Consider the following 12,645-nt stretch of genomic DNA (forward strand, 5'->3'; position numbering starts at 1 on the left):
TTGGCACCATGGCCTATTTATGAGGAGACTGAGAGAGGATTGTCCTGCTTCAAGCAACCTCCTGAGATCAGAACTGATTGAAGTTCCCCTCCCAAGGGTTCCTACAGGATCTTGAAGCTGTCCTGCCATGTGGCTTTGTTCCTGGTTCAGTTTCTGAATCCCGCACTAGAGCTTCCAGAGGGCAGGGCTGTCACTTGACTCATTTCTAAGTATACATCAGTAGATACTGTCTCATTCAGACCCTAATGTCAAGACAAGGCTAACACAAAGGTCAGTTATTCTATTCTGAGTGTTTGGTTACAGATTCAATGACTGTAATCAAACCCTAAATAACATTATCTTAAATACAATACAATTTCAACTCTCTTTCATATAATATTACTTCAGGTCTCTCCACAGAGAAGAGGGTCCACTTCTTTCTTTTCATATTTTCCACCTGTGCTTCTTACCTCTGGTCTAATATGGCTGCTCCAGCTCCTGTCATTACATCTGCATTCCAGCTAGTGGAACAGAAAATAATACTTCAATTTGGAAGTGACATATCACCTCTACTCAAATTCCACTGGCCAAGGTATCTTCCATGTTCATGGAAAACTTGGGGGTTGTGGGCACACAGAAGGGCAGGGGAATGTGATCCTACTTCAGAACATTCACCATGAGTAACAAAGGCCACCACCCTTCATTCATATCCCTGTATTCATTCTTCTTTGGTTCTCCCCACAGAGCTCTTGGTCTGTTTTGGCCTGCAGATATGGATATGGATGAGTTTAACAGAGAGGACATGATCTAGGCTGTACCAATATGCAGAAAACAAGAAAGGAAAGAGGATAAGAAAGTATAAAAATTCAAAATCTAAAGGAAAGCATGCTTATAATCATAATTTTGCATTTATACAATTTAGGTATAATGGTTGATGAATCAATTTATAAAATAAAAAAATAGAGAAATGTAAAACATAAATATATTCACTAAACTAAAGCTAACAAAATAATAAGGCTATATCATATTAAACACATAGTAGTATCAAGATTAAGTTTGGATGCACATTGCGAACTACTAAAACTACTATAACTTTAGCAAGATAAACTTGATTTTTCTCTCCCACTGAAACAAAGCTGCAGGTGGGCCAGCCAGAGCTTGGGTGGTATCCATCTCCTGGGTTACATGATTGTCCAAAATACAACTGCAGGAGTTCCAGCCATCACAACTAAAATCCAGACAACAGTTAGGAAGAAAGTAGGGAAGGGAAGAGTCCAATCTCTCAGCTAAATCAGCTCCTTGAAAGCAGTCTTTAAAGAAATCCCTCTTACAGATCTGTTTGCATCTCAGTCACCAGTCATGACTAAGAGCACAGGTGGGTAGGAAATGCAGTCCTGTAGTTACTGGGCTCATGGATATATAACAAACTATTTTCAGTTTTGAAAGAGAATCAGAGAATAGATCATTTTGTAGGTAGCCTGCATTGCCTGTCTGAAAGAACAAACCTTTTCTAAATGGATTAGGCTGAATGGCTGGGTACAGTGTGGAAGCCAGGAGAAAGGAACAGCAATTAGAAACACCTAGATGGACCTAAACTGTGCTCCAGAAAAAAGAGGCAGACTGGTCAGTAGAGATCTTTTAAGGACTGAAGTGAGGATTATACACACCAGAGGACCAATTTGTTTTGAAAACTGCTTTTCCAACTCAGGTCCCAAATCTCTCTCAATTCTTCAGCTTCTAAATACCCTGTCTTTGTTACCTCAAATTCTGACCTACCTGTCTCACCTTGCTTATTTCTGTTCACATCACTTCTCCATCTAGTCCATCAGCATTGCAAGATCCAGAACTGAGGAGTTAGCAATACTTTCTAGAAGTGGGTAGAAACACAATGACTATTTCTACTTTAATATTCGTTTGTCCTTATCAAGGTCTTTTGAAGGACTGAGATGGCTAGAATCATGGAGATCTCATGTTTCAGCCCTGGTTAAAATAATTTCTTGTTACATTGGTCTGTTTGTGGTGATGCAGTCTCATAGTTGTTGTACATTTGAGAAAGTATTTTATCTTGTTTTTGATATGTATTTTTCTTGGGTATAGAATTCTGAGTCAATTATATTTCTCTCTGCATTTTAAGATGTGGTGCCAGTGTCCTCTGGCTAACATTGTTTCGTATGCCTAATCTGCTGTCTTTCCCATATTTGTTCTATTGTGTCTGTTTTTCCTTCTGGTTACATTTCTTTGGTTGATTGTTTTAAACAATGACTTATCATGCACCTTTAAATAGTTGTCCCATTTCTTGTCCTTGAATTAATTGAACTTCTGTGTTAATGGGTTTAAAGCTTTCATCATATCTGGAAAATTTTCAGCCAGTAATTATGTAGTTCTTTTCTCTATTCTTCTTCTTTCACTTCCTATGGGATGCCATTTACATATATGTTAGTATTCTTAAAGTTGTTTCAAATCTCTGTGATGCACAATTAAATTTTTTCCCACAGTCTTTTCATTCCTATTTTCCATGTCTCTATTTAACATACTCAATATTATTCAGCTTGATGACTATAAAGATTATTATTCTAGGAAGCATTCTAATGTCCTTCCTTGCTAATTATGTAATGTATATTTTAGCTGTGTTTTTACTAATTGATTTTCCCCTCATTTTGGATAGATACTGGATATGGCAATTTTTACCCTTTGGATGCTGGATATTCTTAATTTTTATAAATTATTCATGGCACTGTTTGCAGACACTTAATTTCTTGGAAACAATTGCATTTTTTGAAGGCTTGCTGTTCAGGTTTTTTAGCTGATACAAGACCAACCTTTAGACCAGGTTTACTATTCCCCACTAGTAAGGCAGTATTGTCTTCAGGGCCATACTGATGTCATGGGGATTATGAGTAATTTCCATGCTGGTGGGTGGGGACACCATTAGACTTGCTGCAATTTGAGACTCAAGGATTGTTCCCTATAATCCTGACCAGTACTATTGACTCTCTGCTGAAAACTGGAAGGTTATCACCTGTACACTCGCACAGTTCTCTGTGTGTAGCTCTCTCCTGTGAACTCTAACTATCTAGAGTCTCAAATCTCTCTTCTTGGGGAGACCGTTTGTCTCTGCCTAGATAGCCCTTCCATGTATGTGTTGGAAACTATTTATAGAGTTGGGGCAATTGTAGAACTCACCTTGCTTGCTCCCTGCCTCAGAAATCCATTCTCTGCTGCCTGACATTTGATGTAAAAAACTGCTCTTTGATTTATCTCTTCTATTTTCAAGTTGTTTGAGAGAGGAGAATAAATGTGTCCTTTGCTCCTCTATGTCTACCAAAATGGAGGTCCTCCTGAAATCAGAACTCACTGAATGCCTTGTGAATGCTAGGCACTGACTTCTGTGCATGGGTGCAGACTAACTAGGGATATGGGACTTTGGGGAGCCCCGTCTTGCTGGAGAAACATGACAGTTACAAATAGCATTTGCTATGGAGTATGTTCAGTTTAGTTCAGTCTCTCAGTCACGTTTGACTCTTTGCAACCCCATGGACTGCAGCACGCCAGGCTTCTCTGTCCTTCACCAACTCTTGGATCTTGCTCAAACTCATGTCATTGAGTCGGTGATGCCATCCAACAACCATCTCATCCTCTGTCATCCTCCTCTCCTCCTGCCTTCAATCGTTCCCAGTAATAGGGTCTTTTCTAATGAGTAAGTTCTTCACATCAGTTGGCCTAAGTATTGGAGTTTCAGCTCCAGCATCGATCCTTCCCACAAATATTCAAGATTGATTTCCTTTAGCATGGACTTGTTGGATCTCCTTGTAGTCCAAGAGTCAAGGGACTCTCAAGAGTCTTGTCCAACACCACAGTTCAAAACCTTCAATTCTTCATTACTCACCATTCTTTATGCTCCAACTGTCACATCCATACATGACAATTGGAAAAATAGCTTTGATTATACTGAACTTATTCAGCAAAGTAATGTCTTTGCTTTTAAAAATGTTGCTAGGCTTGTCATAACTTTTCTTCAAACAAGCAAGCATCTTTTAATTTCATGGCTGCAGTCATCATCTGCAGTGATTTTGGAGCCCCTAAAAATAAATTCTCACTGTTTCCATTGTTTCCCCATCTATTTGCCATGAAGTGATGGGACCAAATGCCATGATCTTCATTTTCTGAATGTGGAGTTTAAGCCAGATGTTTCACTCTCCCCTTTCACTTTCATCAAGAGGCTCTTTAGTTTCTTTTCACATTCTGCCATGAGAGTGGTCTTTTCTGCATATCTGAGGTTATTGATATTTCTCCCAGCAACCGTGATTCCAGCTTGTGCTTCATCTAGTTGGGCATTTCACATGAGGTACTCAGCATATAATTTAAATAAGCAGGGTGGCAATATACAGCCTTTACATACTCCTTTCCTGATTTGGAACCAGTCTGCTGTTCCATGTTCAGTTCTAACTGTTGCTTCTTGACCTGCATACAGATTTCTCAGAAGGCAGATAAGATGGTCTGGTATTCCAGTCTCTGTAAGTATTCCACAGTTTGTTGTGATCCACACAGTCAAAGGCTTTTGCATGGTCAATAAAGCAGAGGTAGGTATATTTCTGGAATTCTCTTGCTTTTTTCTATGATCCAATGAATGATGGCAGTATGATATCTGGTTCCTCTGCTTTTTCTCAATCCAACTTGCACATATGGAATTTCATGGTTCATGTACTGTTGAAGACTTGCTTGAAGAAATTATTTTGGTAGCATGTGAGATGAGTGCAAGTGTGTGGTATTTAAACATTCTTTGAAATCGCTTTTCTTTGGGATTGCAATGAAAACAACCTTTCCAATCCTGTGGCCACTGCTGAGTTTTCCAAATTTGCTAGCATATTAATTGCAGTACTTTAACAGCATCATCTTTTAGGATTTGAAATAGCTCAACTGCAATTCCATCACAACCACTAGCTTTATGCATAGTGATGATTCGTAAGGCCCTCTTGACTTCACATTTCAGGATGTCTAGCTTTAGGTAAGTGATTACACCATCGTGGTTATCTGGGTCATTAATATCCTTTTTGTATAGTTCTTCTACATATTCTTTCAACCTCTTCTTAATATATTCTGCTTCTCTTAGGTCCATGCCTTTACTGTCTTTTATTTGGCCCATCTTTGCATGAAAGGATCCTTCCCTACCTCTAATTTTCTTGAGCAGGCCTCTGGTCTTTCCCATTCTATTGTTTTCCTCTATATCTTTGCACTGATCACTTAGGAAGGCTTTGTTTTTAAATCTCTTTTGTTATTTTTGGAAATCTGCATTCAGATTGGCATGTGTTTCTTTTCCCTTTTGCCTTTTGCTTGTCTTCTTTCCTAAGTTATTTCTAAGGCATCCTCAGACAACCATTTTGCCTTTTTGCATTTCATTATATTGGGAATGGTCTTGATTAGGTACGTACAGATCAAAAAATGAAGATCACTGCATCCAGTTCCATTATTTCATGGCAAATACATGGAGAAACAATGAAAGCAGTGACAGAGTTTATTTCCCTGGGCTCCAAAATAACTGCAGATAGTGACTGCAGCTGTGGAAAAACAAAACAAAACAAAACAACAACAACAACAACAACAAAAAACAAACACTTGGTCCTTGGAAGAAAAGCTATGAGAAACTTTGACAGAATACTAAAAAGCATAGACATTACTACTTTACCAGCAAAGATATGTAGAATCAAAGCTATGGTTTTTCCAGAAGTCTTGAGTGGATGTGAGAGTTGGACCATAAAGAAAGCTGAGCACCAAATAATTGATGCTTTTGAACTGTGTGCTGGACAAGACTCTTGAGAGTCCCTTGGACTACAAGGAGATCCACCCAGTCCATCTTAAAGGAAATCAGTCCTGAATATTAATTTGAAGGACCAATGCTGAAGTGAACCTCTATTATTTTGGCCAATTGATGGGTAGAACTGACTCATTATAAAAGACCCCGATACTGGGAAAGATTAAAAGCAGGAGGCAAAGGGGAAGATAGAAGACGAAATTGTTGGGTGGCATCATCAACTTGATGAACATGAGTTTGAGCAAGCTCTTGGAGTTGGTGATGGACAAGGAAGCCTGGCATGCTGCACCCCATGATATAGCAAAGAGTGGGCATGACTGAGAGACTGAACTGAACTGATGTACAGAGGACAATCAAGGAGCAGGCAGAAGTCTTTAAGAAAGGAGGAAGGAACAATTCCTGGATAGCTGACAATTTTGGGTCAGCAAGCCATTTCAAGCTGCAGAAGCTGTAGGGAAGCAATTCTATGCTAGGTGGAAAGAATGGTAAGAGAAAGGCAGGGCGGCAGTGCTGGGATTTTTTCAGAGGACCAGATCCGACTTCTATTAAACTTTATCAGTGTTCAATATTGTTAGGTGATTGGAAAAATGACTTTTGTTTTGGAAGTGGTAGAACAGTATTCAATGGAAGGACTAATGATGAAGATGAAGCTCCAACACTTAGGCCAATGATGTCAAGACCCAGCTATTTGGAAGAGACCCTGATACTGGGAAAGGTTGTGGGCAGAGGGAGACAGATGAGAATATGAGATGGCATCACCTACTCAAAGAACATGAGTTTGAGGAAACTACATGAAATAGTGAAAGACAGGGAGGCCTGTTTTGTTGCCAAACATGTAATCACAAAGAGTCAGACATGGCTTAGCAACTGAACGATACCAATGAGCAGACAGGGTCCAGTGAAGGCTCTGGTCCTGGTTGGAGTGGAGAAAGACTTAGTTGGAAGGGGAGGCTTCCCATCCTCTGGTGCAGGTCCTTGAATCCAAGGCAAGGAGCACAAGATTTTGAATGTGTTACCAAAAATTGTTTTCTAAAAAAACAAAAAACTGTTTTCTTCAGGAGAGAGAGCTTTGACTGAGTTTGTTCTCTAGATTTTACTGAAGGATGTCGAAGAGATCTGGAGTGGGCTGAGTCTGCAAAAACCAGGTGACCGGCTGCTGGAGTGTGAGGCTTGTGGTAGACATCTGGCACTAGGTGGAAAACGGATCCAGAAAACATGTCCCTTCTGGATTGTACATGCCAATGTATCACATTGTTTCAGCAGATCACTTCAATGTTGTTTTGGGGCCAGCAAGAAATGGATGGGTGGTTTGCTTTTGTCAATTCCTGTGGATAATCAGATGACTAAATGTCTGCTTACTTCATTGAATGGTTGAAATCATGCTTGGGAAAGAAAACTAGATTAAGTCCACACATATTTGGTCATTAAACAGCAAGCATAGGAAGGTTTCTAAGGCAACTGTAGGTAATTTAAACATGAGGGTCCAAATGTGGACAGTTTCATTTAACAGGCTGAGATTGGACTGTACAGGTTGCCATAGCTGTTGCTATGACAAGTAGCCATAACAGCTACTTCTTTCTACGCTGGAGATGTGGGAAACCGAAAAGAGACCAACAGTCTTACAGCTCTCCTTGCAGTGTGATTTCAGGCTAGAAGTAGTTGACAAGGAAAGGCTGACTGGTAAGGCTTGAAAGGGAGTAATCTGAGACAGTAATCATTAGCTCTTTTGGGGGCCGAGAAAACAGAATCATTGGCTCAGTCAGAGTTCTGGGTCAGGTTCAGAGATAGATGTCATTTGGCTTGAATCAGTATTTAGCCTTGGAGATGGCAACCATAATCTCTAAACAGAAGATTTCCATCTCCCTAGGTGGCAGAATAATTCTTACTCTTTCAGACTCAGGAACCAAGTAAGCTCTCTCAGGGCCACTTGTTCTTAGCAGGCACATATGCATCTAGAGGTGGAATTATTATCATCATGCCCACTGACCAGATGAGAAAACGGAGGTTAAGGGACTTGATCAAGGTCACACAGCTAAGCATATGAAAAGCCAAGCATAAACCCAGGGTAGCAGTCTTCAAATTGTGTGTTTTTGCTCCACACTGACTGGGAGTGGTGGGTGGTGATCTGCCAACAATGCTTAGGCAGAAGCAAGCAGTATTCAGGTTTAATTGAAGTAAGGAAAACCAGTAGAACATTCAGCTATGACCTAAATAAAATCCCTTATGATTTTATAGTGGAGATGAAAAATAGATTCAAGGGATTAGGTCTGGAAGCCTGAAGATCTATGGATGGAGGTTTGTAACATTGTATGGGAGGTGGTCACCAAAACCAAACCCAAGAAAAATAAATGTGAGAAGGAAAAGGGGTTGCCTGAGGAGGCCTTAAAAACACCTGAGAAAATAAGAGAAACAAAGGATAAAGGGAAAGATATACTGAATGGAATGCAGACTTCCAGAGAGTAGCAAGGGGATATAAGAAAGTCTTAAGTGAACACTGCAAGAATTAGAGGAAAGTAACAGAACTGTAAAGAGTATAGATTGCTTTAGGAAAATTGGAGCTACCAGAGGAACACTTCATGCAAGGATGGGGCACAATAAAGGTCAGAAAAGTCAGAGACTTAACAGAAGCAGATGAGATTAAGAAGAAGTGGCAAGAATGCATAGAAGAACTGTACAAAAAATGGTCATAAAGACCAGGATAGGGATGATGTTTGCGTCACTCATGTTAAGCCAGATATACTGGAGTATGAAGTCAAGTGGGCCTTAGGAAGCATCACTACAAACAATGATAGGGCAGGTGATGGAATTCCAGCTGAGCTATTTAAAAATCCTAAAGAATGAGGCTATAAAAGTGCTGCATTCAATATGTCAGCAAATTTGGAAAACTCAGCAGTGGCCACAGTGCTGGAAAAGGTCAACTTTCATTCCAATCCAAAAGAAAGGCAATTCCAAAGAATGTTCAACCTATCATGCAATTGTGCTCATGTCACTTGCTAGCAAGGTAATGCTCAAAATCCTTCAAGCTAAGCTTCGACACTACATGAACTGAGAATTTCCAGATGTACAAACTGGTTTGAACAACCAGAGATCAAATTGCCAACATCCATTGGATCGTAGAGAAAGCAAGGGAATCCCAGAAAACATTTCCATCTGCTTCACTGATTATGCTAAAGCCTTTCACATAAAGGACCACAACAAACTGTGGAAAATTCTTAAGGAAATGGGAGTACCAGATCACCTTACCTGTCTCCTGAAAAGTCTGTATGTAGGTCAAAAAGTGGCAGTTAGAATCAGACACGGAACAACTGAAAGATTTAAAACTGGGAAAGAAGCATGACAAGGTGTACATTCTCACTCTGGTTATTTAACTTCTATATAGGCTACATCATTTGATATGTTGGACTGCATAAATCCCAAGCTGGAATAAATATTGCTGTGAGAAACATGAACATCCACAGATATGAAGATGGCACTGCCCTAATGGCAGAAAGCAAAAAAGAACTAAAGAGCCTCTTGATGAGATAGCAGATGCAAAAACTGGCTTAAAACTCAACTGCCAGGAGCCAGCACAGGAGTTCCCACCCATGACAAAGGTCATGCGGAGAGGCCTGATATGCAAAGGCGAGTCAGGGCTCGAGGGGGTCCCCTTGGATCTGCCTGAGTGTCTACCCCAATACCAGAATCTGTCTGTTCTACTATTTTAAGACTTTCACCACCTCCTCTGGCATTAACGGGGGGCTATCCTTGACCACTTTTTCTCCGAAGGAAATCAACTTAGAGCTCTAGCTAATTAGCCTCCTGGGCATAATAGGAGTGTTTCAATCCAAACCCCTCAGATGGCTCTCTAACTTGCCTGACAGGTTTACCTGGACTCCTACAGCTACGATTGTTTACAGTCTCCCAACCACGAAAGGCACGGGAAGCTTAAGATATTCAAATAGTATAGAGCCTCTTGGAGAGTTAGAAATTGTTAGAACTAGTAGAAGATTTCATTGTTAAGCCAATGCTTGCTGCCAAGTTTCCACATCCCCTGTATTGTATCCTTGGAAGTGTACTAATTAATATAGTTGGTACATAGAAAAAATAAGTAGTGGCCTTGGTGCTAACAACTTTAGACCCTCAAGGTAATAAATTATTTCCTTGTTGTAAACCCACTGTACCTCTGCCCTATAGGAATGCAACCTTATCTAACACCTTCGGAAGATGGCGCCAAACTTTAAAATAATTACTCTTAGAGAAAATAAGGGGAGCAGTCTCTCAGAGCTATCTGAAATGCTGCCTCCAGGCTGCAGTCCTCATTTTGCCCCAAGTAAAACTTAACTCACAACTCTCAAGTTGTACATCTTTTTTAGACGACAGTACTTATCCCTCTCTTCCTTTTTAGATAAATGGTAGCATATTATAGTAATACTTACTTTTCTCCACTTATTTTTTTCCCACCTTAACAATATACCAAGGTGTCAATTCCAAAATAGAATATAGAGTATATATTCCTCATTCTTCTTACAGCTACATAATACTCTCAGTCATTTACTGATGAATTTTTTAGGTAACTTTCTGCCATTATATATAGAACTGCAGTGAATAGTCTACTCATGTTCCTTATTGTATTTTTGCCAGTGTATCCTTGGGATACATTCCTTGAAGTGGGATTACTGGGTAAAGGGGAAAATGCCGTATGCAGTTTTGCAAGATTTGACAACTTCCCCTCCACCGGGCTTCCCTGGTGGCTCAGATGATAAAGCGCCCGCCTGCAATGCAGGAGACCCGGGTTTGATCCCTGAGTTGGGAAGATCCCCTGGAGAAGGAAATGGCAACCCACTCCAGTATTCTTGCCTGGAGAATCCCATGGACAGAGGACCCTGATAGGCTACAGTCCATGGGGTCGCAAAGAGTCAGACACAACTGAGCGACTTCACTTTCTTTCACTTTCTTTCCTTCACTGGGGTGGTACTATTTTACATTCCCATGATCAAAGCATGAGAGTTCCTGTTCACAGCATCACCAAAGACTATGTGGTCAAACCTCTGACTTTTTACCAATCTGATAAGTGAGAGATTGTATCTCATTTTAGTTTTAATTTATACTTTTCTTATTATGAGTGAGGTTGAATATTCTTTCATATATTGAAGTCATTTTTTTTTCTGAGAAGTGTCTTGACAGTTTAGAAAATATATTCAGTGTGTTTCAATCTCTTACAGAAAAAAAAAAAAAGAAAAGAAGTCTTATGGTTGACAAACCTTTATCAGAGTCATAAAATGTTAACAGGTCTTCTCACCAGAAGATGATGTAAATCACCTAAACCATTTATATATAATAAGTTTGCAGAAAAGAAAGCTTGGTCTCGAAAAGGATCAAAGACTGCTGACTTTGCATGATTTCACACCTCCTATTATCCTCTATGCACAACTTAAGTTAAATAAGCTCTCTTTGAAAATAAAGCTATGGGCCTTGCTCAAAGGTTGGTCTCCCCGTGTTGTTCTTTATTGTTTCCTTTTCCTCCTTTTCTCTTCTGATCTTCCTTCAGGCCAAAATAATTGGAGCGTGGAGGTCCTCTGAGACCACTTACTTGCCTGGGCTTCTAAGACCCACTTGAGAAGGTGCCCAAGGTGGGGCACCTTCAGTGATTCGAGAGAGTGCCTGTGGCCTCCATGGTCAGAGCAAACCTGGTGTCACGGGTTATATTGATTTTCCGCATAAACCAGTTATAATGAGTCTCTAAAATCTCTTTGCTTTGCTATTCTAATCGCCGATGCCGTCATCCTGAGGGAATCCCTGGATCCAACCGGGGCTGGACCCTGGTACTCAATATTCAAAAACTCTTCACAAAAATATACTCAACGTTCATGGCATTTGGTCCCACCACATCATAGTCTATTGATGAGGGAAACGTGGAAACTGTGGCAGATTTTATTTTCTTGGGCTCCAAAACCACAATGGAGCTTGACTGCAGCCCAAAATTAAAAGACACTTGCTTCTTGGAAGGAAGAAAGGCTATGAAAAACCTGCACAGTGTATTAAAAAGCAGAGACTCACTTTGCTACAGAGGTCTGTAGTGTCAAAACTATTTTTTTCAGTAATCACATACAGATGAGTGATCTGGACCATAAGAAAGGGTGAATGCCGAAGAATTGAGCTTTTGAACTGTGGTGCTTGAGAAGATTCTTGGGAGTCCCTTATAAACCAAAGAGATCAAACTAGTCAATCTGAAAGGAAATCAACCTGTGACCCCTGCTCTCTTAGCTGAGCCATGTACTAAGGGCCTCCAGGTGGAAAGAATGGATTCTTCCACTTCAAAAGAGCCTAACCATGGCAGCTCCAAGCAGATAGTTTGTAGCTCCAGCCCTGGAGGAAGCTCAGAAAGGCTGAAGGCTCTGTGTACCCTGGGTTCACCGATACATGCGTTGCATTCTCCTCAACAGTATTGGAGGCCAAGGAAGGGGGATTCTGGGCCCTGGAGGAGGAGGATGGCTCAGGGATCCACTGGAGCCACCATTTACCAAGTAGGGCTGGAAAGGACAGAGCAGGCATATGTGGCAGAGAGCTGGTGACTGGGGCGTGGGAAAAAGAGGGAACCAGCTCTGCATGAAGTACCTCATCCAAAATCCACTGGAGGAGAAGCCCAGTGATAAGTTCGTCTGAGATGGGATGAAGAGAGTCTATTTCATTATCCCTTATAATTCCTCTGAATGTGGAAGTGGTGGAGTTGGTGGGTCATCACAAACTCTTCCATGGCCTAGACTACCTGCCAGTTGCTATCCTTGGGGTTGCCTCTCCCCAGCATCAGTCACATAGCTCTGGAGGAAATTGACAACCATGTGTGTTGCTGGGTCAAGGCCAAAGACCATGTAAAGCCA

The sequence above is a fragment of the Bos taurus genome, chromosome 29 (assembly GCF_002263795.3).
Source record: "Bos taurus isolate L1 Dominette 01449 registration number 42190680 breed Hereford chromosome 29, ARS-UCD2.0, whole genome shotgun sequence".
Taxonomy (NCBI): Eukaryota; Metazoa; Chordata; class Mammalia; order Artiodactyla; family Bovidae; genus Bos; species Bos taurus.